Source organism: Talpa occidentalis, unplaced genomic scaffold (assembly GCF_014898055.3).
Source record: "Talpa occidentalis isolate TD23 unplaced genomic scaffold, MPIMG_talOcc4v2.1 talOcc4.2, whole genome shotgun sequence".
NCBI lineage: Eukaryota > Metazoa > Chordata > Mammalia > Eulipotyphla > Talpidae > Talpa > Talpa occidentalis.
Window position 1 is genome coordinate 41,796,686 of NW_023602073.1, and position 27,250 is coordinate 41,823,935.

General features: G+C 55.8%; 1 pseudogene; it reads right to left on the bottom strand.

Annotated features, from left to right (window-relative positions):
• On the bottom strand, positions 1 to 27,246 carry LOC119251253 (ADP-ribosylation factor GTPase-activating protein 3-like; annotated as a pseudogene).
• Positions 27,247 to 27,250: the final 4 nt, after the last annotated feature.

Sequence of the window (27,250 nt, forward strand, 5' to 3'; positions counted from 1 at the left end):
CTAAGTGGCTCCTTCTGTGGAGGCCTGGCCAGCCCTGGCCCGAGGAAGGAAGCTGCTGCAAGGGGCTCGGTCGGTCCAGGAGCCATAGCGGTCCTGGAGGGAGAGCACAGGCATTTGCACCTCTCATGGAGGTTGACAAGGACTCTGGTGGGCCCATGAGCTGGGGGCAGGGGGGAGGGGCAGTGAGGCCAGGAATGCTGAGCCCTGGGCAGGGGGTGGGGGCAGGCAGGCACCTCCAGGTAGCAGGGCGTATGCTGGGAGTCGGAACCCTGAAATTCTGGCCAGAGGAGGGGTCCCGCAGAAGTGACTTAACCTCTCTGTGCCTGTGTCTCTACCTATGAAATGGGGGTGACCATCTGTCAAACAGGGGTATCCCCGGGGGGAGGAATGATGTGAGTACAGCTGGCCAGAGGGACAGCAAAATGCGCAGGGCCCAAGGCCCCTCCACCCGAAGGGTATCCCACCTTCCTATCCTGGGGATCCCCTTGGAGGTACCAGGGCCCCCCTCCATCAGGCCGTACATCCTCTAACTCCCTCGCAAACAGCCCGAAGAGCAACAGGAAACAAGCCTGCGGCACAGCCGACCAGCACCCCCCACCCCCCACAGGCATTTGCACCCCCTCGCTGGGCTAGGGTCGCCAGCAACAGGCCAGCTGAACAAATGGCATTATGTTCACTCCACAGAGTGGCTTCTGAAGGAATTTTAATTACATGGAAATGCTCGCAACAAAACGTGGTGGAGAAAAACGGGACAAAGCCGGCCACACAACAGTCCCTTCTCACTTCAAAAAGATGTGCTCAGAAAATGACGCCCAGAAACCCAGCCCAAAACCCAGCCCTGAAGAGGCTAAGCGCAGGGCCCCGTGGGGCTTCGGGTCACTTCAAGTTCCTTCTTAATTTCCCTGTTCAGAGCAGGAGAAAGTGGGGGGCATCCCCGGCACTTCCTGTGCCCTTTCCCCTTGAGCCAAGAATCTGAAAACCAGCCAGAGGGAAGGCCCGCGCTTTCCAGAATGCCGCAGGCCACGCTGCAGGGAACACAGAAATCAGTGACAGGAAATCTAATTTTCCGGCCACTGAAGCCTGGTGCAGACCTGACTTTGGAGACCTGACCCCGGCCGCGCTCTGCCCGGCCCCACTGACCTGGATGGAAGTCATGACCCCGTTGGCAAAGACGGAGAGCTTCCCGGCCACGGTGCACACGCCCTGCTTCAGCTGGGCCATGTCTGGCGTGGTGGGCAGCATGCTCTTCAGGGTGTAGTTTCCTGCTCAGAGCAGATGCTGGTCACGAGGCTTTGGCAGACGGCCCAGGCACCCAGGGCTGGGGACCATGAGCTGCTGGGACCCCTCCCTCCGGGATCTCACAGGTTTAGGGGGAGGTGGCGGGGCTGGGCGCTGTCTCCCTGAACCAGCTGCAAGACCCACCCAGGCCCTGGGGCTTCAGGCCAGCAGCCTGAGCGCCTCCACCTCAGTCTCTGGGCTGTTCCCTCCAGGGGGTGACCCCAGACCAGAGAGGCGCGGCCTTGAGCGCAGCTGCCCATGTTCCCTTCTGCAGAGGCCCTGGCCCTTCTCTGGATGCCGGGACCAGGCCTGGCCGATGAGAGCCTTTCTGGGTCCTCGGCCTCAGAGAGGAGCGGTGCTGGCTGTGGGGTGACCGGGGTAAGGCACGGCCGCCCTCCCGCTTGCTCCTGGGGGAGCGGCCCCAGCACATTGGGCCCTGAGGCGACACTGTCTCCCCCAGCTGCATTTCCGTGGGATGTCGAGGGGGATGAAATCCCAGAAACGACACTACCAGGCCCTGGTTCCGTTACACACCCGTCCACACACAGCCCAGTAGCCCAGAGGGGCCGCGTGGGTAAGCCTGCCCAGCACCCCTTTCTGCCTGACCTGCAGCCCAGCTCATGGCTGGCCCCCATGGCCAGAGCCCATCCGCCCTTTCCCGCTGAGCCAGTGACCGCAGCCCCATCGCTCACGTCTTGGCCGCCCCGATGCAAACATCAACACACTTATCCCAGCCCGGGGAAGCCGGCAGCGTGGCCACACCTCACGGGCCCCAGAGCTGCCAGGCAGGGCTTGAGGTTAACTTTTGTAATAGGTCTTGTAGCTGTAATAAGATGCTTGTGGGGGGATGCGAGTGAGCCAAGCAGCCCTTTGGGGAGCCAAGCGTAGCTGCCCCGCAGGCCCACACACACCCGGACACCGCTGTGCCCGGAAGCACAAGCACCAGGCCCCTCTCCCAGAATGAACTGGGCTGGTGCACTCCGGCCCCAACCCCGAACGCCAGGCAGGGTCCTCCGCTCCTCAGCCCCGCTGACTTCAAAGCCTTGGAGGCCTTCCCCTGTCTGAGCAGAGGGCCACCCCATGGCATCGGCAGATGCGGTGGAGCCTGACGGCAGAGCCAAGTGCCCCAAAGCCTCCTCTGGACTCAATGCGACTCTGAGGGCCCCCAGGGTGGCAGGCTGGGCTGGCCACCACCGGTCACCAATGCTGTCTTGGTTGCACAATGGGCTCAGGAAACAGCAGTGCAGGTGCTTCCTCAGGAGGGGATCCTGGGCCCGCGGACTCGTCCGGCCCCGCTCCCTGCTCTCAGTCCCTGACACCTGCCACGGGCCGGCTGGGCCCAGCCCTGCTCCCCCACGGACAATGCGCAGTGAGGGCAGAAGGTACGTGGGGTCCGCCAAGGGACCTGTGGGCAGCCTAGGCTGGACGGTGGGACCCTGGGAATATGGAGCTGTGTCCTGAGGAGGCCACTGACCCGCTGGCCATGGGGACTAGAAGGGACATGAACTAGGGGTCTCCCAGGTTTCCAGCTAGAGCAGCCAGCTAAGTGGGGGCTCTCCCTGGCTCGTGGAGCTGGAGGGGACACATCAGGCTGTGTGCCTGTCACGCCAGGCCATGCCACTGTGGGCAGAAGGACGAGGACTAGCTGTGGGGCCCCCAGCTGCACAGCTCCCGCGTTACTGTCCATTCGTTCACCGAGTGAGGGCTCCCTTGCCAGGCCTGTGGACACCAGGGGTGGCGGGTGGGAGGAGAGAGGCCCTGGGGGCCAGGGGTAGCCAGGCCAGTGGTAAAGGGACAGGAGCCACAGCCCTGAGGGTAGTAGATGACCTGGTGGCGGGGCCATGCCAGAAGCTAGGGCGGGATTTGAAACAAAGGATGACTAGACTGGCCTCTGGAAGGATGTGGGAGGATGCCCAGAGGCAGGAGGGGAGGCCCAGGCAGGGCTGTGGCTGCGGCCAGGGGCACAGGGAGGCCGGCCTGGGCTGGACCGCGGGCCGCACACTGAAGGTGCCTAGTACGGCTCCCGGCACTTCATCCAAACAACGAAATTTCAGTAGAACATCGTGTACTAATCTCCCTGAAATGAAAACAAGTCAAGAGAAAATGAACTGAGAGGGCAGGGCCGATGAGCCAGATGCGGAAGCAAGGCCGGCCCAGCGGACACTGAGGGCTACAGAGGGACCCGGTTGGTGGCATGGAGTCTGGGCCACAGCGCCCCATAGACTCGGTGTGGGACAGACACACCCGCATCACCAGTAGCTCCTGGCCAGGCCGAAGTCAGAGCTTCTGAGGCTCGTGGGCCCCAAAGGCCCACTGCTGGACTCTGGGTCAGAGCAAGGAGGAAAGAAGAGACTGGCCAAGGTCTCGGGAGCCCGAGGTCCAGCGACACAAACGAACAAGAAGCCACAGAAGGCACTTGGGGCTCGGGTGGGCACATGGGGCTGAAGGGGCGGCCGCGGCACCTCACTCTGGGTGGGCAGGCTCAGATGGAACAGCAAGGGGCCCGTGGGACTCGACCAAGGGGCCTGGCACAGCTGCCACCAGAACCTCAGACCGCGGTTTCCATCACTGAGGCCGCGCTCCCGCGCCGTTACCACTTATCAAGTGGCTGTTACGGATCAAAGGAGTTACAGACCCTGGGGCCTCCACGCCGGGTTAACTCTTCAGACCTCACACGCCCGACACGCTTACGCCACGGGACTGGTGCTCACAGCCAGCACTGAGAGTGGACACACTCAGATGGACGAGGGCACTTGAGCCACCCCAGCCCTAAAACCCATGCAGGGCACAGAGGTTAAGTCTCAGCGCTCTCAAGCTAGCCACAGCCTCTGCAGCACGAGTTCAATCCCCGGCCAGGGAGCTACCCACACGGCGCAGCAGACCTCTCCTGTCTCGCCTTCTGCTCCCCTCAGCAGTGGATTTCAGTAGATCTGCCTGTTCTGCTCCCCGACTCTGTCTCTGGGGAATCCTCTCACCCTCCACACTTCTGCCTGCACCCCAGTTCCTCTACATAAAAATAAATTAAAAAATCTTAAAAAAAAAAAAAACGACCCATGCAGACGCCTTCCTATAGCACCACAGAGGATCTCTTGTGCCCAGACAGGTCTCCTGGGAGCGCATCCCCCGGCCTTTTGCTGAGCAGTGACCCCCACTCCTTGCCTGCCCCCTCAGTTCATGGGTTCTCTTTCAATCTTGACCAGTGGGTCTCAAGAGCCCTTTCCCGTGTTCAGGAGCGGGCACGACCCTTCCCTCTGATCCCCACGGGCAGAGCAGCAGACGGCAGCTGTCTTGCTCCCAGCTTATGCACCTGTGATGCATGAGGATAAGGTCGGGCTGAAGGAACCTGGATCCGCTCCCTTGTCCGGTGACAAGACCCACATCATCAGGAGGAGCTGGGGTGGGTGCAGCCAGTGCCCTGCATGGCTCCTGTGCAATGCTGCCGTAACCCTGCGCTGAGAGTGACCACAGTGCTGTGCCGGGCTGACTGTGGGCCTGAGCAGGGCTCAGCTCATTCCTGGGGTGCTGGCTCACTCCTGGGGTCCCCCGTGCAGGCACAGGTACAGCCAGGAGAAGGCCGCCCCAGGGAGCACATCTCCCTTACCTGGAGGGGCTCACATGTGGAGCTGCCCTTCCCCCACCCAGTGAAACCACAGTTGAGGTAAGAGGATCTACCAGAGACTCCGACCTTTCACAGGTGGGGAAATGCCAAGATAAGGAACACAGAATGGTCTTCTAAAACCAACCTTTGTTCCTCGCTGATGTGTACTCTAATCAAAAAGCAAATATTTAATAAAAGCTGTTCAATGCGCTTACAGTTAGGGCGGTTATTACGGCAGTGTTTACGACGAGCTTGCTGGAAGATGCAGAGGGAGGATGACCACTGTCCGAACATCTGGCTGGGAGGGCCGGGGTGCTGTCTGTGGGAGGAGGGCCTTGGGGGGCCTGGCACCCCAGGTGTACTTCACCGTGGCTGCAAGTTCCCAGGGCCTAGTGTGTCTGGGACCCACAGACTCCAACAACTAATGGACTTTGTTCTCTGAAAGGGGGCGGGAGGTGAACATGAGCCGCACAGCTTCCCTCCAGCAGACAGAAGCGGCTCTCATGTGATCTCCAAGCGCCCTGTTTTAACGAACACTTCCAGCAACTTGAATTATAAAGACACACACAGCCAGAGAGATTTTCAACACCTCAGGTTCTCTGGGCTGCACTGTCTGTTGGGCCAGGGCTCCTGCCCGTGACCCGGCACTGACAGCAGCCGCAGGGCCACTGCACCCTGGTGACCACCCCCAGGCTCTCTGGTCTGTTCTAGAGCCTTATGTCTGGTGGGCCCAGTAGCTGCTGGTGTTGGTGCCCCCACCCCATGCCCAGCTCCTCCAGGCTTGGAAACGAGGAGCGGCGGCCACTGGATGCTGGAGATCCACCTCCCCGGAGTCTCCTACTTGGAGCAGGTTCCTGCCATGACCTCAGGGACACTGCCCCTCGGGGTGGTGACAGCCGAGGCCCACTCCCTGGGGCAGCTCCCCGCGGGAGAGACAGTCTAGCTGCCTGCTGGGGTGGAGACACCCAGCTGGCACTGTGCAAGCAGGACCTTACTTAGCCCAGGACGGCCACTGAAGGGCAGCCTTCCCAGAAGAGGCGGTCGGGGCTACACACCACGAGGGGCCGCCAAGGCGTCATGGCTGAGGATGGGGGCGTCACACCGGAGCCCAGGCCACCCAGCTCCCACCTGCAGCAGACTCCACCCACACCCAGACGGGAGAGGCTCTGGGGATGGGAGAGGCTCTGGGAACTGGGGGACAGGCCGAAGCCTCAGGCCTGACCCCTCGGCTGGAAAGCCTGCTCTGGACCAGGAGGGTGGGGAGAGTCAGGTGTGGCTGCCTAGGGGCATGGAAGATTCTGTGCAGCACACACCTGGAGAGGCCCATTGACCCGCGGCCCGTTACCTTCTGCTTGCTTCCTCTGTTCCTCGAACAGGTCTGCGGAACTGATGGAGGAGCTCCCCGAAAGCCTCTCCAGCCGGGCCCTGGTCTCGTACTAGAGAAGACAAGGACAAGGAGACATCAGCTCCCGTCATGCACAGGACCATGGAGGGGCCACCATCTGCATGTATCCTGGCTCCCTGTGGCCCCCACAGCCAGGCCTGGCGTCCTGCAGCTCACAGCTGCCATGCACCCCCGGCCAGCGGCCAGCAACAGCCGTGGAGGGGACACCAGAGGGCCAGAGAGTGAGGTGGCTGTGCAGCTGCACACACCCAGCTGGGACGGCGGCCAGTCCCCCCAGGCCTCACACGGGGCGGCCAAACTTGGCTCCACATGAGGCCGACTTGGGGGCAGCCAAAGCGGGGAACAGAACAGGCAGACTGACGAAACACACTGCTGAGGGGAGCAGCAGGCAAGGCAGGAGAGGTCTGCGCGCCATGTGGAACCCTCGCTGGGGGCCGGGGGTTGAACCAGCGCTGCAGAGGCTTCGCAACCCAGCTCTCAACTGCTGTGCCACCGGGGAGGCCGGCACCCTCAGAACCAAGGGACAGTTCTCTGCCACGAACCACAGACTCCCCTGGGCTCGGAGCCCCACGAGGGGCCCAGCAACTGCCAACCGCGAGTGTCTCTGGGGACCCAGGGCCTGGGGTTAGGAGGGGCCGAGACACGTGCCCTGGAGTCTTCTGCTCAGCAAGCCCCACTGAGATGGACTCATCACCGTTTCTGAGACAAGAAGCGACAACCTGAAAATGCAGGTGTCCGCCCCCAAAACTTGCAGACACACGTCAACTCTTAAACATCATGTAAAACACAACACAGCAGAAAACAAAGGCTCCCTGAAATGCATCCCAAAGGGCAAAGGGAAGACTATTCAAAGTGCTGGGAAAGGAGTGAGAGGAGCAGGGGCGCCCCGCCTCACGCCCCGACACTCCCTGGGCCGAGGGTCTGGTGAGCCAAGCACCCGGGTGTGAAGCTTGGCTCAGCACTGGCCCAGAGGCCTGGCAGTCCCGCCAGTGGGTGCCCCTCGCCCCTGCCCACACTGCTCACGCCACCTGTTGGCTGCTGTGGGGCCCAGAGACGCTCTCCGGACACTTACGTCAGCTTGGGCTTGTCTCCCAAAGTATATGTCTGATGAAATGGCTTTGACATTGCCAAGCTTCTTCTGGGCCTCATCAGTGCTCACAGCGGGCTCGTAGTCTGGCTTGTGGCGAGCAGCAGGCCTGAGAGCAGAACCGGCCCAGAGGGAGAGCGTCAACAAGATGCTGAGCTGGAGCTTTCAACCCCCAACAGAAATCACCCACAGATGAGGCTGCCTCTGTGGGAGTCCAGGGGCCCACAAGGAGGTGCCACCCACCCACCTACCCACCAATCCCTCCATCCCTCCATCCGAGGTTGGGTTCACTGAAGGTGAGGGGGACGTGCCATGTGCCCGTGTCACTCGCCCCACAGGTGGGGCAGCTCAGCACCACGAAAGTCTCTTGGCCTGAAACTTCTCCCACGGGGGAGGGTGAGAAGTGGGGGCTTGGTTTCCCCAGGGCAGGGGATACCCGCCCTGTCCATCAAGAATATTGAGGGGATCTGTGTGGCTTAGGGGCTGGGAGGAGCTGGAGACGCAGCAGCTGGGGTTTGGGTGTGTCGGGGGCCCGCAATGTGCTGAACCCACCTGTCTGGGTGGCCCAGGGTCTTCAGAACCAGGTCCCTGTCTTTGATGGTCTCCTTTTTCCAATAGGAGTCTGAACTGTCATCCCAGCTGGAAAAAGAACTGGTCCTGAACTCCATTGGCTCCTCAAAGTACCTGCAGGACAGAGTAGGAAGGTGACTTTGGAGGCCTTACTGACGTCTGCCCCACAGGTACGTGGGGACGGTGTGTCCCAGCCCCTCGAAGTTGGGGGGCATCACGTGGCCCCCACGCAGGAGCAGACAGGAGGCCTCGGCACTGCCATGCCACACACCCAGGCCGCGCGTCCCTTGCTGCAGGCAGGGACAATCTCCATCCACCTGGACAATGTCGTTGCCACCGGAGGACAGGCCATCTGGACAGTCACTTGCCTCTCAGCTGACTCTATGCTATGCAAAGAGACTTTCTAGCAACAAGAAAGCCCGTCGCCGGCCTCCCCGGTGGCACAGCAGTTGAGAGCTGGGTTGCGAAGCCTCTGCAGCACCGGTTCAATCCCCAGCCCCTGGCAGGGTTCCACATGGCGCGCAGACCTCTCCTGCCGCCCGCTGCTCCCCTCAGCAGTGTGTTTCGTCAGTCTGCCTATTCTGTTCCCCGCTCTGGCTCTGGTGAATTCTCTCCCCCTCCCGCGCTTCTGACTGTATCCAGTGCTTGTATAAATAAATAAATAAATCTTTAAAAAAAAAAAAAACGAAAAAAAAACCCGTCGTGGTGTGGAGACTGGAGAGCCGGGTGTCTGTCTGCACAGCACGTGTCGGCATCACATCTGCTCCGCAGTGGAGAACGTCACTTCCTGGCAGCCTGGTCTTGCCCAGGCAGGTGGCTGCAATCGCACAGCTGGGCCAGCACGACTGACCCCATCATGGAGTTCCTCCCTGGCACCCCCGCAGGGACAGTTGCACAGGGCACCGAGCCTAACAATGATGACCACGCAGTGTAGACAGTGCTAACTGGCTGGCTCCCGGAGCCAGAGCTAGAGCCACATGGCTGCCGCCAGCTCCGGGGCTTCTCAGTCCCGAGTGTGAGGAGTGGCCGGTGTGCATCTCAGGCAGAGGCTGGCCCTCAGGGCCAGTTCACACCTTCATTGGCCAGCATCTGACAGCAGCGTCCGGTCCTGTACAGTGGGAGAAATTGACCGAGAGCAGAGCGTTGCAGGAGGAGAGGGGCTGAGGCAGGGGTGGTCATGAGACGTGAAGACGCCACCTCGGGGTTCACCGCAGCTCAGGGGGATAACAGCCATCAGGTGCATGCTCATAATGAGGTGGGGTTCACAGAGGTCAAGAGGTGGGGGCAAATTCCAAGGCTCAGGTCTCAGCAAGGGCAGAGAACGGAGCAGAGGCCTCTGCATGTCACCAGGCTTTCTGCAGAGTCAGAGCAGAAGCACAGGGGCCAGCTGGCGTCACGGGAGGCGACTCCGGGGCCACGGGGGGAAGGCAAGGTCTCCGGACGTGGCTTCTGCAGCTCTGGCAAGAGGCCATTAAGGACAAATCTCATTACACTCGACTTCTCTCTCCGAGAAGGAAAGCATGCAGGGTCAGGTATGTGTGGATGTCAGCTGGAAAATGAGCAGGCTGTCCCCGTGGCAGGAGGCAGCCAGCGGAGGAGCCCGGGGCCGGCTCTGCTCGGAAGAACAGATGGCCATCCTTGTTCAGCGGAGAGACCAGGACAGGGAGAGCCTGGGGTCACATGAGAGTGAGGTTCCAAAGACACGTGTTGGCCTGGGAGGCTCAGCAACTCGCTGGGGACAGACGCCGGCCGGGCCTCTGGCTGCCGCTGGGAGCACAGGGACGGACCTGCTCCCGGCGGGCAGCGCCCCTCTCCTGAGAAAGAGCGGCGGGCCCCACCTCCGCGTCTGGATCCACGTCCTCCTGTTCAGATTTCTGGATCCCAGTTCTCGGTACTTTCCACGTTCACTTCCGCCCTCCCGTCCCAGCCTCCTCCAGCCCCAGAACAGTCCTTGACGAGCGCACCCTAAAGCCACATCCTCCCTGAGGACCAGCCCCAGGCAGGCGTCGGTCCTGGAACCACACTGACTCGTGAGGCTGAGCCGTTGTTCCAGGCTCACCATTTTCATGCTGGAAATAATGGAATTCAATAAAAACAGGAACCAAAGATATGGCTGACCCTATTTTTCAGAGAAACAGCACTCTTTCATAATTCATAGGCTCCAAGAGCTAATGGGCTAATGGATAATTTGGGACTGAAATGCTGGCCTTCACAGCGTCCATGTTTTTTTGACCTCCGTGGCCAAAGTACTGACGGGACCCTTGTCCTACTGACAATGGCCACCGACGGGGGGACCAGCAAAGGTGCTTCTGGTCCTGTCAGAGGACCTGCAGGTGACTGGAGACACGCACCAAGCTCTGGGGCTGCCTAGAGAGTGTGGTCTCCAGCAAAACACCATTTGCTCCCGGGTTGCAAACCACACATAATTGTTTCATAGCAACAAAGGCCTTTAGGGCTGACTCTCTTGACCAAGTTTCGCACAGGGGACGCCTGGGGGTTCCTGAAGCTCCTGCAGGCAGGTGGAACCCAGAGGCACCTGCCGGGTGCTGGGGCAGGGGCTCTCTGGAGTTGCTTCTCCTTTCCCCTCGGCTCCCAAGCTGCAGTTTCGACTTAACGTGAGACTCACTGTCCTAACTCCCCGAGGCCGCATCTGCGGGGGCTGCTCATGAGCAGTGTAGTGGGTGGGAGGGGACGTGCCGCATGGGTGCTCTGGACCCCGTGAGGCTGAGCGGGTCTTCCCACCAGACCCCTCCCTCAGTCAGTGCACATGCCTCAAATGATCTGACCTGACACAGCTTTCAAATCCAGTTAAAAATGTAATTGTATTCTGCACAAAATGTATTTACATGTATTTACAAAAAGACACGATTTGGATGTTACCCCTAAGTAGACTGAAGCCTGCAGTGTGATGCAGGCCACTCACACGGAAGTGGAAACCTACGCCTGGCTCTGAAAGTTGACCAGGAGCACCACTAAACTGCTGACTTCTTTTGGAAAAATATCCGGGCTTCAGCTAATTTGAAGCTATGCTAAGAGACTTCTTAAGGATCTGCTCTGGTACCACTCCTTATGTACGAATTTTGGTAGGAGACTATATAGCCTCACAATTAGATTTCACACGTTGTCATAACCCTGTCTGCTATAGCCATGAGCAGTCTGTTCTGAACACGAGGATGCCTGGCACCTGGACAACCTCCAGGGGACTCTTCCAGGCATGAGCGCCTCCTTGTGGGCACCACACATGTATGAGAAGCATGAACGCCAAACCTGCAGGTGGCCGTCAGCGTGGCTAAGTATCTAACAACAGTGATTACATGTTCAGACTGAGTCACACGTCTCTGGCGCTCTGTCTCCATACAACAGCAGCTACGAGGACTGTTCTGGCTGTCTTAACGCATCTCATGCTCACACCACTCTGGGACGTAGACTCAGCTGGGGATCCCTAAGGTACAGATGCGGACGCCGGGCACTGAGAGGCCCTGTCCCGGCCATGGTCCCTAAGTGGCGCAGCCCCAGCATCCGGCCCTGGGCCTTCCTTCATACCCTGCCTGCTCCAGCCACACCCCGGGCTGCCTGGCGCCTCTTGGGCCAGGCTACATAGGTCCCAGAGGAACCTTACAGAGAGGGTCAAGTTTAAACTCCTTTTCCCTGCGCCCACACCCCAGGCCCTCTCTGCGGTCAGCTTCACACAGAAGGGGCGATGGTCCTAATGGATAGCCAGCGCCCACGAATCCTGGGCACCCCGAGAGTGCAGGCCACCCGCAAACGTATCTAATACTGTGTCCTGCCACCTGTAGTCCCTGAGCATGAAGGCCAGGCGGGGAAGGCTCAGCGCAGGAACAAGATGAAACAACTGACCCATCCTTCGGGCCACGCCCCCTCTCCAGCGCCCCTTTTCAGGGAAACACAACCTCCCAACCCCGATGCCAGCCCTTAGCGCCGACCTTATGATCCATATTGGAGTATTAGCCAACATGGCCAACTTAGGAAGGGCTCCCGGCTTTTACTCCAAAGGACACCTCGGCTCCAGCCAGAAAGAGCCTGTACTTGCTGCCACTGCAGACCCCGGTGAGCCGGCCCCTGCCCTCCCCAGCCCGCCGGCCCTCGAGGACCGTCACCTGGAGCTGGAGGTGAAGTAGAGGTCCTCACTGTCGCTGCTGTACTTCCTCCTGGGCGTGGCTGTGACTGGGGTCACAGACCTGCTCAATGGTCTGCAGGTCTGAGGCCACCGAGTGTGAGACGCCACTGGGGAAAACGAGGGGCGGGGGACGCCATGTGAGTTCCCGAAGACACTTCACTGAAGGAGGACTAGAGTCTCTCGGCCCGTGAGCTCCATGGCGGGGTTAAAAACACGAGCGATAAGGCAGTGTGTTGGGGGGTTAAGCACTGGGAAATACCAGGCTCTGGGAGGACTGCAGCCAAGGCTGACGGTCTCCTGCGCCCGTGGGTGCCGCTCAGTGGGCGCCCCCCCCCCCCCCGTTTCCCTCTTTCTAAGAACCACAGGTTTGGAATTTTTCGTGCTATACTGAATAGTAAAGCAAACACAACTGAAGAAGAGAAGAACAATGAAGCAGCGCCTCTAAAGCTGACATTGATAAGGAAAGGCTGTCTATGGTTAGCAAGCTGGTTTAAATTCTGGAATCCAGGCCTCCCGGTGGCCTCGGGGTTGAGCCTCAGGCTGTCACTGCTAGGGCCTGAGTTCCATCCCCAATCCCTAGCCAAGGAGCTACCCACACGGCGCAGCAGCACCCGCTGCTCCCCTTAGCAGTGGATTTCAGTAGATGCGCGTGTTCTTCTCCCCACTCTGTCTCTGGCGAATCCTCTCACCCCCACACCTCTGGCCTGTACCCCAGTTCTTCTATGCAAAAATAAATCAATAAATAAATTCTGGAACCCAAGAGAGTGAGTCACACATACCTTCTGCAGTTTCCAAACCCCATGCCAAGTCTCTCCAACTCGATCTTATTTTTGCCACTCAGGGTCATCTTTTCATCTTTCTTTATTTAGATTTCAAGATCTTTATAAAGTAATCGCAATGATGAGACTCTGCCAGGGAAAGCAAGTGCTCCTCAATTTAGCTTCTCACTTGAAATACTAAGCAAAATTAAACATCAAACTAAGCAAGGTCAAACACTTAGACTCTAACTTTGTGCCTCTGTCCATAATTAACAACGATGAAGGCAAGATGGTCTTTTTTCCCTCTAAAGGTATTTTTTTGAGGAGATGTGCAAGAAAATGTGAATGAATTTACAGCCACTTTGGGGTGAGCAGAGCCTGCACCTGCCCCAGTGTATGCACCTGTTCTGCTCCATGACCGTGCGCTAAGCTGACTTACATCAAATCCAGCATTTCCACATAGGATAGGAAGAGGCAGGACTTCTGACATGGGCTAGCATTTCATTACCCTTCCACACTACATGTCAAAAATACTGGGTTTTCCTGTCATTGATTTGTTTTGGTTTAAGATAAAGTCACACACATATACATTTGACTTTACATATGGATAAATTAAGGTGGGATTATTTCAGCACAAAAGCACTCTTCAGTTTCCAAGCTGTCCCTTGGGTGTCCTCATAGATTCAGGTTCTGTGAGCATTTAACACAGAGCTGGGTTCCTCAGCCAAGAGTTTCTTTGACACCACAGTCAGACACTGGTTCTCGGCCAGTCAAAAACTTGTCGCGAACAACGCACCAGAGGCGCCAGGAGACGCACAAAACAGTGTTCCTTGCCCTCAGATTTCTAAAAGTGCTGTCAACACTTAATTTCCCATCAAGAAGCACCTGTTAGCAATAACAAACTGTATCATATTAATAACCAGATTTCAGAATCCTGAAAAGTGAAGGACTCCTAAGCTATCGTCTGCTTTATGGAACTGCGGGGAATGTTCTAAGAAAGGTGCTCCATAAACGCAATTTTGTGTAGTAACAGGGAACGAGAGCAGAATTCCTCACTAGGCAAAAACAACCCCTTGTCTCCTTTCCTCTCCTTTCCAACCAAAATCCACGGTCCTGCCTGCTCGTGCTTCACGAAATGGCCCAAGGCAGGCTGGTGAGGGCTGCAGGACGGGGGTTGGGGGCCCCTGACCGTCAGGGAGGGCACGGGGCCTTTTGCACTCCTGGCTCCCTTCTGACCAGGCCTGGGAAGAGGACAGGCCCAAGCACGCGACAGAGCCTACTCCCCACAGACGCCGCTGCACTCTCACCCCACCTCCGGCCCGGCCAGATGCCCTGCACTAAGGGAAAACAAAGCCAAGACTGAGGCAACTCAAAGTGAGCTCTGCTTGGGCCTCCCTGGTAGTGCAGGGGTTAAATCTCAGCACTGTGAAGCTATTAGCTGCCACTGCAGCATGAGTTTGCTCCCTGGCTACGGAGCTACCCACATGGCACAGCAGACCTCTCCTGTCTCCCTGCTGCTCCCCTCAGCAGTGTATTTCAGTGGATCCACCTGTTCTGCTCCCCACTCTGTCTCTGGTGAATCCTCTCACCCCCGCCCCCACCTCCCCCATGGAGCCAACTGCAGGGAGTGCTGCCCCTGTGTGCTGCGAGTTGGATGACAAGGAGCAGCAGCTGGACCCTCGAGGAGGGCCACAAAGCAAGGACAGCAAGGAGTGGACGTGACCCAGGCCAGCTCCAGGCCTGGCACCATCACCCAGTGAGCACACACTAAGCTGTCTCAGAACAGGCCCAGGCGTGAGGAGTATCTTCCCCGTGCGCTGCTGGAGCGGACGAGGTCCCCACGAGCAAGAAGACACTGCATGGAAGAGCCCTCACGCTGCCTCCCCTCCCCGGTGCATGCCCTGCTCGTGCTCCCACCACTTCCCGGCAGCCCTCGCACCTCCAGGGGGCCTCAGTTCTCCTCTGCTCTCAGCACAGAGGAAAACTCTCGAGAGCCTCAGGCATCTGCTTCACACTGTCTCCTGACTGGCCCCTGCCTTCCAGTTTCTCCCCCCATTTTTCTGTGTGGACACCCCCTTCTGCCTGGCCCCCCTCAGATGACACAGTAACTCCCGGCCTGACTAAGGTCCAAACCGTCATCCCCACCTCTCCCCTCAGGCGGGTCCCCCTGTCTGAGGTCCTGGTGCCCTGAGTCGTTCTCTCAGACGCTCCTGGCGCCTCCTTTGCGCCCAGCGTGACTCTGAGACCCCTTCACAAATCAGGCTCATGCTCTCTGGAGATGCCACCGCCTCTAACCCTCCCACCACACCTCGGAACTCAGCCCCAGGCCAGCAGCTTCCACACTGGAGTGCACTTTTCAATGGGGAGCTATAATTCACAATGTGGAGCTATAATTCACACACCAGGATTTTCGTAGTCCCAGATTACACGATCATCACTGCCATCTTGTTCCAGAAACTTCCAGTGGCCCCAAAGAAGCGCCATCACCAAGCCCCACCAACAGTGGCTCTCCACCCTTCTCTGCCCTGGCCCTGCCACCAGCGGCCTGTGTTCCGTCTGCAGGATTAGTCTGGACATTTCCTGTGTGGGACCACACAACACGAGGCCGCCATGACCGGGCCTGCAAAGCTGAGTGACTGCGCATGGAGAGGCCATGCTCGTGAGCTGCTCGCCAGCTGACGGGGTTCTGGGCTGCTTCTGCCTCTTGCAGAGGGGATGCTGCTGGGGGCATCCTGCACACATGAGTGTGGCACTGAGGCGGAGTGGGGTGCACTTTAGCTTCTCTGAGGATATACTGAGCAGTAGAACTGCTGGGCCATGTGGCAACTTTATGGTGGACTTTCTAAGAAACTGCCGACTGTTTCCCACTGTTGTCGTAGGGCTCCGCGCCTCTGGGCTCCCGCCGGCACCAGCCACTGTCCTCTGAGCACAGCCACCGCAGTGAGCGAGGAGGGCCTCAGTGTGGTGCTGATTTGCGTTTCCCTAGCGGTGCTGAGCATCTCCCCTGCACACTCACACACACTCACATGCACACGCACATGCGCATGTGCACATAGCCTGCTTGGCGATTGCTCTCCCTGGTGACGCCATCCCAACCCTGCCCTCACAGCCTCCCCTGGGAGCTGCCCTGTTCGCCTGCCTCCGTCTCCCCCTTCCAACCTGCATTTCAACGCGAGGCTAGTGTTCTTGAAACTCCTTGCACAAATATGCAAAAATAAATGGTGTTTGGAAAGTAAATTTTAGAGTTATTTAATTAATAACTTTATTCACAAAATATACTACTGTAACCAAAACCAACTTACATTGATTCTTCCTTAGGAGCCGCCCTGGCCAGGTCTTCCTGTTCCTTCATTTTATCCACAGCTTGGGCTTGTTTTTCGATCTCACTAAAACTCATATTCTCCAGTTTCTAGGTTCCCAAACTTCCTTCCTTGGCCCCAAGCTGGAAGAAATAGAAGACTATATTTTACCCACACTTCTTGAAACCTCTTGCATGACAGCTGACACACTCTCCCGCCTGCGACCAGGCATTACTGCAATCCCAGCTCACGGACGAGGGTCCGAGGCTCCCGGAAGACCAGCAACTCGGCCGGGAGGTCATTGCCAGCCACAGACACAGCCAGGACCAGCCCCCAGTGCCAGCCCCAGGCCTAGGAAGGCGCCATGGAGTCTGAGCGCCCCGCAGGCCTCACCACAAAGTGCGACCCACAGGTGCAAACTCTGGGGAGCCTGGGCTGATTTTTCAGAATTTTGTCATTGATGGAAGAAATGTTAAACACTCATTCTAGAAAACTGTCCCTCAGTGGAACATTCACCTCACTGAGCATTACACGGGCCTTGTCAAGGTTGTGTTTGTCACAATCTGACTCAAAATATAGCTAAAATGACAGACATGGCCTTTTCGGCGTCTATGCTGCTGTGGAGGCAAACTGTCCAGTAACTGACGCAGAATACTCCTTTTTTGACTTGATTTGGTTTCTTTTTTATGATAGAGGAGACCTCTATTTAAAAAAATCAGACAGTCAGACCAACAGAAATCCTACATCATTTTTCTATCTTAGCGTGTCTTTTCCTGAGAGAGTACACGTCGTTCGTGGGGAGGTTACAGCATTTTCTACTCTGTTTGCCATCCAGAAGACGGCACGGGGTGTGTTAGGTCAGCAAAATGGGGCCGGGCATTCCCACATAGTGTCCGAACCCAGAGAAAACTGTTTTTGGACACCGCACGGGAAAGAAACGACGCGCCCAAGCGAGCCACCACTGCTTCTTCGGGACCCGCCCGTGTGGCGTCAGGACAGCCTTCCTGTTAGCCTCAACGTTGCACGCTTTCAAAATTACTTGAAAGTGTGAATTTGTCCAGCTTTGCGCACACAACCAAGCAGCCATCGACGTGCTCTTCCCGACACACGCCAGGCGTCACCCCACTAGCCTGCGCGAGAGGAAAGTTCCCGCCGCCCCAGCAGCAGGACTTGTTCAATGCAGATGCGTTTAGAGAAGTAGAAGCTCATTCCTCCTGGGTGAGGGTCCCTCGTGGACTATCTAGGCTGCTTTTAGAATTGTGTGTAAGAGACCCAGCAAGAACAAATGATTTCTCTTCAAGGGTGAGAATGTACTAGAAGCACAAACAGCCAAGGAAGAATGTCCTCAGCTTTGACCCCTCCGGGCTGGAAACGGGCCAAGGACGTTGTTCTTCCCACCACTTTCCTGGATGTGAGCGGGGGCATCCCAGGGCCTGCTCCCACCTCGTCTGGCCTGGGGGCCATGATGACCAGAGCCAGGGCCTTCCAGAGGCTCTGTTTGGGGCAGTGTAACGCACGGACTTCAGACTCGACTTCCCTGACAGTGAGACCTTAAAGGTGCAGTTTGCTGGGCATGAAACCACAGGGGAGACAATGCTTAGAGCCCTCGAGTCATCGGGGGTGGGGTGGATGTCCGGCCCCTCTGCCTCTATGGAGACAAAGTGGCCCGACATCAGCTGGCATCAGCGCAGCCACCGCGGCCTGCACACGGGTGCCGAGCCTCTCGGTCATCAGGTCGGCTAAACAGAAGCCTGTCCGTGGTTAGCCACATCCCACGATGGGAGAGGAGTAGTCGTGACAACACACCACTGCCATGTCAAGCTTAGCCAGATGCAGGCACAGGGCTCACTTTTGCCCAATACATCACCCCTTCTAAATCAGAACGTGGCTTTAAAGTTTTACTTAATGGAGCCTTCGTGGGCATGTTAAGACCTTCCACGCTTGGTCCTTGTTCCGGTGCATCTGCGAGTTAAAAATAATGACGTTAATGAGGAAAAGTACTGCCCAGGTATGCTTCTGAACATGCAACACCTTAGGCTTCTCAGCACACACCTTACCCGTGCCCCCTGGTCTGTCTTTCTTTTCAGCTTCATGTGCCACTTCATCCCTCTCAGCGTTTCTTACTTAACAGTCCATTAAAACAGCGTATTTTCTATTTAGTTGCTTTATAGCATGAAAGTGTTAGTTGTCTCCCAATAAAAATCACTTGGAATTCTACCATATGACCTGGACTTTTACAGGGAGCTGGTCTGAGGTACCTGGAGAGCGTGTGAGTGACCACCCACATGTATTAACATTTGGAAATTCTGACACGACTCTACCAGTGCCAGAATTCTAACGTTTCAGTTGCCAGGAAATCTTCCCTGTTTTCTAGTTGACTTTTAAAATGATCCCGGTTAGGGGCCTCCCTGGTGGCACCAGAGGTTAAGTACGCACTATGAAGCAATCTGCAGCCTCTGCAGCACAAGTTTTATCCCCAGCCGGCCAGGCAGCAACACACATGGCACAGCAGACCTCTCCTGTCACGCCCACTGCTCCCCTCAGCAGTGTATTTCAGTCCGTCTGCCTGTTCTGCTCCCCACTCTGTCTCTGCTGAAACCTCTCACCCCCCGCATTTCTGGCCTGCACCCCAGCTCTTGTATGCATACATAAATCTTTAGGGAAAAAAAATGATCCTAGTTATTCTGCAGTGTTTGTTTTATGTATTATTTAAAACGGAAAAACAAAACACAGCCCATGCGTGCACTGTACTGTCCCTGGGCCACCGAGGTGGGAAGCACTGACCAGTGCAACGTGGATGGACCTTCAAAGATTGTGCTCATCGCAAAAAGCTGGCCAGAAAGACCACATGTGACATGACTTCATACCCAATGGCCACAGAGGCAAATCTTGGAGGAAGAAAGCAGACTAGTGGTTGCTGGGAGCTGGGAACGGGGGTGGGGGGCGGCTAGTGACTGCTAACGAGCAGGCCGGGGCAGGTGTGGGGTACTCGGAAAGCGTGAATTCCTTGGTGTGTGATAACATCCATGAAGATAACATGATAACATGAAGATAAAATGATAAACCCATGAAGATGTTATCAAAAAGTGCCATCCCCACAGTGATTTAGAGGTAACTCGACTGTTTTACTTCTGTCAGCCTTTAGAAGGTAAACTCCAGTGAAAACATTTAAATAGGCAAGGCAGGAGGCTTACATTTCCGTGTATAATACTTAAATTTCTGATTCTGCTCAGTTTTATTGTTTTGTCCAAAACATCAGACACTTCTCCTAACTCCACTCATTGTTCTCCCAGATGCAAATGTTCCTGTCCTGACATGTCCACTCCCTCCTCCTGGAACAGAAAAACCAGGGACAGGCACCAGAACCCCATTGTGAGATGGGCCCTCAGACACTCCCACCCCCGTACCTGTCGCCCAGGGCACACCAGTGCCTTCTTTTCCTTACCACACACCCTGGCCCCACTGCTGCCTGTCACTTCCAGGATTCTTTCCTTTATTTCTCTTTTTTTTAGATTTATTTATTTATGCATACAAGATCTGGGGTACAGGCCAGAGGTGTGGAGGGGGCGGGTGAGAGGATTCACCAGAGGCAGAGCAGGGAACAGAACAGGCAGACGGACTGAAATATACTGCTGAGGGGAGCAGCGGGCGAGACAGGAGAGGTCTGCTCGCCATGTGGGTTTCTCCCTGGCTGGCCGGGAATAGAACCCGCACTGCAGAGGCTGCGGACAGCTTCACAGAGCAGCGCTCAACCGTCTGTGCCACCAGGAGGACCCCAAAGCAGGCATTTCTTAAGGAATCTGACCCACGAAGCTCATTCTCAGTTATCAAACATTACTTTTTTTGTTGCTAACAACACTCTGGCTACAAAAAGTGCCCCATTTTAAGACAGAAAGAGTTGGTGTGCTCATGCACGTCACTCAGATCTCAGAAGTGATGTCTGAAATGTAAGCAGAGGACGGAAGGGTGTTCCTAAGGAAGTGTAATCCAGCAGTACCGTCACCAATGGTGAACCGTTAGGTATCAGTTATTTACAGAATCGTTTTTAAAAATTGAAATCTTGCTTTCTGATTATGAAAGTAACACACACTCATCTGGTGATTTCATTCTCCAGGTAACAACCAGCGCGCCCCGTTTGGAAGGCTATCTGTGTCTACATGTTTGGTTCTGCTCTTTACCAAAGGCGATTACAGTCCAGTCCACGTCCAGTAACCCCCACTCTACACCCCTCATGGCGCCTTCCCGCGAAGCACACTCGTCCCGGGGCTGCGGCACGGCAGGCGCAAGACAGCTCTCCTACCTTCTCTGTGGGCTGGGGCAGCCTCCATGGCCTTTGGCATAAGAGATGGCATCTCTGCTTGTGCCACGTCCCAGCCTGCACCGCTCCCCTGAAGCAATGGCAGAAAAGTCTTAAGAAACAAAACAAAGCAGGGAAAAACTTATTAGTCACCTTCAGTGTACCTGGATTAGTGGGAAGGAGGATAATGTGCAAACACCTCTATTCCTTTTTTTTTTTTTAAAGATTTATTTTTTTATGCATACAAGAGGCAGGGTACAGGCCAGAAGTGCGGGGGATAAGAGGATCCACCAGAGACAGAGTGGGGAACAGAACAGGCAGACTGACTGAAATATACCGCTGAGGGGAGCAGCGGGGAGACAGGAGAGGTCTGCCTCGCCAGGTGGGTTTCTCCCCAGTCAGCCGGGGATCAAACTCATGCTGCAGAGGCTGTGGAGTGCTTCATAGTGCGGTGCTTAACCCTTTGTGCCACCAGGGAGGCCCAAAACACATCTATTCTTAAGTCTTTCGTTGTATGCCCAGATTTCTTAGTCTTTCCTCCTTTATAAAAGATCTTTTCACAATAACTTCAGAATTTCACAAAAGTTACGAAGATAGTCCAGAGGGTTTCCATGTACATGTTCCCCAGCTTCCTGTAAATAGCTTAAAGGGCTCCTTGATGGCACTAGCAGTTGAGTGTAGCTCTGTGAAGCTGTCCTCAGGCTCTGCAGTGCCAGTTTGACTCCTGCCGGCCGCGGAGCAACCCACAGGGTGCAGCAGACCTCTCCTTTCTTGCCCACTGCTCCCCTCAGCAGTGTATTTCAGTCAGTCTGCCTGTTCTGTTCCCTACTCTGTCTCTGGGGAATCCTCTCACACCTGTACCTCTGGCCTACACCCCATCTCTTGCATGCATAAATAAATAAAATAAATCTTAAAAATAAGATAGCTTAAAGTCCCCATGACATGAAACTTCTTTGAAAACTGAGAATCGTCCTTGGTACGATACCACGAGCTGAGGTCCAGACTTCAGCTGCATCTCCCTCCCTGGTTCCACCACCGTGTCTTTTCTGGTGCTGGACCCCACCAGGGCCCCCTGCACTGTCCCAGCTCCCTGACCCCTGGCTTGTGACAGCTCCTGACTCTGCGGAGGGCACAGACCAGTTGCCCCTCAGTGCGGGCTTGTCCGTTGACTCCTCATGACTAGACTTGGTGTGGGGAGGGCAGCGCAGAGGGGAGCTGCCCTCCCGTGCATGTGGCCAGCGGGACTGAAGGCCAAGGGCACTAGCCTTAACTGCTGGGTGGTGGTGGTGCCCTCCCGCCTCTTCCTCTGGGAAGTTATTGTTGCTCCCTTTCCAATCTGGAGTCTGGGAGACGGGACAGGGTCTGCCTGCTCCGGCGGGCAAGCGAGTCTACAGCCGGGCCGGGGGATTCCTCCAGAGGGAAGACCTGCCCCTTCTCTGATTTATGGACATAACCGTCTACTCACAGCAGGTTGGACTTAGTATATTTATTTTATTCTTTGGAGGACAATACCGCCATTATTTGTTTTGTTGTTCAAACCAGCTTTGACTTTTGAGAGCCCTTTCTGGCTGGTTCCTGACAATCTCAGACCTTCCTTCATGCATTTTCCCCTTATTAAAGACAAGGGTCTTATATCTTCGTGGTTTCGTAGCATGGAAACCCTGGGAAACAGCATTTAGAAACCCACTGCGGGTGGGAAACTAATTTCTTACTTAAGTGACCAAACCTCAAAATCACATCCAGCCTAAGACATACCTCAAGAGAAGCATGAGATGCAAAGAAATCTTCTTCCTTGGGTGCAGGTGACAAAGCCGGAACCACACAGCTGTCAAGCCACAGCTGGAATGGAGACAAGCAAGCTTAGCACCCCAGCTGGGCGAGGGGCTCCATTCACCTTTTTCCTCCCTTTCGGGCACCTTCCACCACCATGGGCGGGGGACACGCCGGCCTGACGCGGGGCTGAGCACACTTCAGTAAGGAAGCAGCCCATACACCCAGCCCCCCAGAGCAGTCCCCAAAAGGGGGCATCACAGGCCTCACATCTACGTGCAGGCTCAGAGCACAGCTGCTGTTGGTGCCCGGGGTTACAGAGCGCGGATCCGCCTGCCCACTGCAATCCACGCACTGCCATCCCCGGGGCCCCTGGAGGCTGACCAGGCTCGGCCTGCGTCCTCATTTCAGCTTGTACTATGACAAATGTCCTCTCCCTGCCACATTTTTCATGTTTCTGTGGGTGGTTTCGGGGTTCACAGCCCGAGCACAGGGCTGAGCCACGCTCTTCCCGGGAATCACAGTGCCAGATAGACTGCATCTGTGTGTTCGGCACTGGCGCTGGCCTCAGGTGAGTAAACACTGCATACTAAGTGTCTTTAAACAGAGACGCGTGACACGGGTTTTGCATTCATCCGCTGACTAAAGCGTGACGTGATCCCCTGCTCCCGAGGGGCCCTGTGTGGCTCCCGCTGCTGCGGCACCCACTGACCCCCCCACTCCCAGCTCTGCGCTCACGGCGGCACCACAAAACGTGATCCCTGTGACCAGTGAGCACCCCCTGGACGTGTCTCCCTCAGAGGACCCAGCTAGATGCTCTGCTGTTTGGAATGAAAAGTACCTTTTCTACTGAAATGCGCCATGTGAAGGGAACTTACATCAGTGCCATGCTTCCGTGTGGCATGGGAGGCGAGGGACTTGACCTTCTCCCTGTAGAGCTGGGCAGCCCGGCTGTTGTACTTGGTGATCGTGTCGCTGGTGGCACAGCCCTGTTGATGGAAGAAGGAGGCCTGCAGGGGAGGACGTGGGTTACCAGCCACCGCGCTAGCGCCAGCGCGCCCTCGGTTCTGCATTCTGTCTCACGGGACCGGTGACAGTGCAACGTCATGTCACAAAGGACTTTTAAATCCTCCTGAAAACCAAAGCAACTCAAATCCGGAAAGGGACCGCCTTTCACAGTGTGACGCCACAGGCCAGGAACGCTGGGCACAGGAGCCGCTCACAAGAGGAAGCCACAGACCCTTCAGCAAACCATCCCATCGCCTTGGCGCTGCCTGAGGACATTCTCCACTCAGAATGACCTTCATATTCATGAGAAATCCATGTCAAATTGGATTCCACTAAACGGGTTTCAACACACAGCAAGGAGCTCCTCTGACCTTCTCCTCAATCCACTGAATCCTCCCTCAGAGACCACAGCAGTGGCAATGTTTAAACAGTCGGAGGAAATGGCTTTCAACTACCTCAGAAATCCACGAACAGATGCAAATGGCAGAACTGAGAACTGGATTATAGCAGGTGTTCTAAACTCATAAGAAGCAACGCTCTTATCCATACAATTCTGAGCAACAGTGTTGAGCATGCAGAGGCGTTAGGTCCTGTCCTGAGGCTTGTGGGGCTCCCCCAACTAAGGCCTCCCTGCAGCACCATCAGTTGCCATTCGGACCAAGGCTGGAGGTTCCAGACCAGTAACTCCTATTCCGCGGCTTGTACTGAAGGACCCCGGACCTTCCCCCTTACCCCGCCCCCATTAGCCCCCAACCTCTGAGACTCTGCAACCTTGGGAAGGCTTAGAAATAGGCCAGATAAATCAAACCCACAGCAGTAAGTCTAGGAACCAGCCTGTGGACTCAGGAGGCTGCATGCTCATTTCTAACAAGCAGCTGAGGTAGCCGAGGCCAGCACTGGGAGCACCGCTCTGGGGAGGGCAGGAGAGCGCAGTTACTGCAATGGCTGGAGGCTCCCAAAGCTTAGTCCTAACAAAGGTGTATTCCTTCATGTTCAATTTCTCTCACCTTTGAAAAATTAAACCCAATTTAAATTTAAAATAATCTAATTTATTTTTTAATTAATTATTAAGGGATTGTTTTTTCTGCTTGGGGTGCAATCATGGGTAAGAGCTGAGAAACACTGACTTAAGAGAATCTGGAACTTTGAAAACTACTATTTTAGACTTATTGTTTGAATCATAAAGGTTTAATTGATGCCGGGCATGATTTCTATCTGATGCACAGATCTGATTTTCTTCTACTGTGACGTCCAACGGCATGCCTGAGGGGTTCGCCGTGAGGGCATGTGCTTGGGGTGATCTGCAAGGCTGCTCATCTCGTGTTCTAAGAAATCAGATACACTGAACTTGTTAATGACATTTAAAGAGTCTGGGGATCCTTAGTTAGGTCTGCAAATGGGGTTAAGGAAATCTGCTCTTCTAAACTGACAAATGAGTTGAACCATTAAAATGCTTTACATAGAAATTATAAATTTGACAGATTAATCTATATTTATATACTATAAATATTTGAAGATTTGGAGTACAGGTTTTTAATTTGTACTTAATAAATTAATGTTCAGATATAAGCAGCTGTAAACATTCTAAGTTGCCTTCAGATATTAAAAACTATCCTGTCATAAAGAAGCCTCCCTTTGCTCGACAGCATCACTCCCCATTGAAGTTTCCTTTGAATCCCTTATCAGCACCTGCGCCTCTTCTTTATCTGCTCCTGGCCTCTGCCTGGGAGAGTGGGGTATCGTCTGCCTCATGTCACTACACCCCAGCACGAGCCCAAGCTCCCTGCTTACAGGGGCTGACAGAGTCTTGAGTGAGCAAGTAGAGTGGGTGGCCCAGCTCAGGAGCCCACTGGTCTCCCTGTCGCCCGAGAAGCCCCCCCGGCCTCTGCAGGCAACACTGAGCATGACACAACGGGTGCCAGTCCCAGGGGAACTTACAGCATTAGAGTTTCCCCCGACCTGCATGCAGCGCAGCTGAAACCAAGACCAGTTAGAATCCAGCTCCGTGGATCTAAAAGGAAAGAACATTCACGAGTGTTAGCACTTTTCTTCCCCAGAACCAAGACTGCATTTTTTTTTTTTAAAGATTTATTTATACAAGCACTGGGTACAGCCAGAAACGCGGGAGGGTGAGAGAATTCACCAGAGCCAGAGCGGAGAGCAGAACACGCAGAGTGATGAAGCACACTGCTGAGGGGAGTAGCAGGCGGCAGGAAAGGTCTGCGCCATGTGGGACCCCTGCCCGGTGGCCGGGGATTGAACCAGCTCTGCAGAGACTGTGGACAGCTTCGCAACCCAGCGCTCAACCGCTGTGCCACCGGGGAGGCCCCACTAAGACTGAACTTTTGAGAATTAGGTTTCCTAGATCGCAGGATCCTGGAGGACCCAAGTTGGTGTCCACAGGACAGTGTTCAGGTGCTGGGACTGAGCACACAGGACAGTGGGGGGAGCAGCCCCGGGCCCAGCCCGTCCTCCCTGGGAGCCAACGGCCCACGCCCAGCCCTGCTCCCCTGACCAGCGCAGTCCTGCCGGGCCAGCAGCGCCGAGGCCGCCAGCCATCTCCTTAGGGCACCCAGGGCCTTGTGAGCTCCAGGGGCTGCCAGAGTAACTCAGACTCTGCCTCACATCCTCACAGCGCCTCGGTCTAAAATTCAATGATGTGCCACTGCTTGCAATAGTGCTGTTTGGATTTAGGATTTTTTCAGGTCAGTGTCTGTCTGGCCTGAGCCCTGAGGGAAGCTGGGAGGAAGCACAGGGTCTTGTCCTCAGACGGACATGACCTTTCCACGTCACCACCCACAGCAAGGCAGAAAACTCAGCAGCCGGTGATCACCAGTGAAAACCGCCGCTGCCCGCCTTGCCCGCGCAGCCCTGCTTGTCTGAAATCTAAGGTCAAGTCGGAGCGAGGGCAAGGCAGGTGCTGCAGCCCCTGAATATAATCCACCGCTGAACAGCGAGGAAGACGTGACAGTGCAACCAGGACGGGGGCTTTTCAATGGCTCCACAGCGTGAGCCTGAAGCCAAGCCATCCGCGCCAGCCACGGCCAGCCTTGCGCCAAGCGGAAAGGAGAGGATGCTGGTGGGTATAGTGACAAAATGGTGGAAAGACAAGAGGCTTCAGGGCCACCAGGAATTCCCTTTGATGCTGCCTTTCCCTGTGCTGAGTCCTGCGCCGGATGGTGCCTCTAACCTCTGCAAATATTAGGATGTGGTTTCAAGGCTAATAGCTGTTTAAGACCCATCATACAAACATATATTCTTAGCACATATACACACGGCGAATCCACTGTGTGGTGATATATAAAAAGCAGAACTTTAAATCACACCTTCAGAGAAACAGATTCCCCAAAGACCAAAAAAATCTCCTTTAAGAAGATGAAGATCAGGGCCTCCCCGGTGGCGCAGCGGTTGAGCGCTGGGCTGCAAAGCTGCCTGCAGCCTCTGCAGCGCCGGTTGATCCCCGGCCACTGGCGAGGGTCTCACATGGCGCACAGACCTCTCCTGCCGCCCGCTGCTCCCCTCAGCAGTGTACTTCGGTCCTTCTGCCTGCTCTGCTACCTGCTCTGGCTCTGGTGAATTCTCTCACCCTCCAGAGCCTCTGACTGTACCCAGTGCTTGTATAAATAAATAAATAAATCTTTAAAAAAAAAAAAAAAAAGATGATGATCGGGGAAATGATTCAATTATTATCTAACCCTCAAATCCTTTCCTCTGAAAGATCCTGCTCACTCTCTCACTTTTCATGAAACCCAGGCCCCCCGACCGGTTCCCGTGCACCCCCAGCCCTGGGTCGTGGGTGGCAGTGGACAGCCGGTCCCGGGAGACAGACTGGAGTGCGGCGGGACCTCGGAGAAGCCCTCAAATCCCTGAACCACTCGGTGCTGCACTTTCCTCATCTGTAAAGTGGGGGTAGTTATAATTTGATTGATTTCAGTCTTGTCGAAATCTAAACAGCTGATGTCTGAGACGTACGTGGCTCTTGATGCAAACCATACGACCAGGGTTCTCACGGCCCGGGTTCATCACTGTGGTCGCCATCACC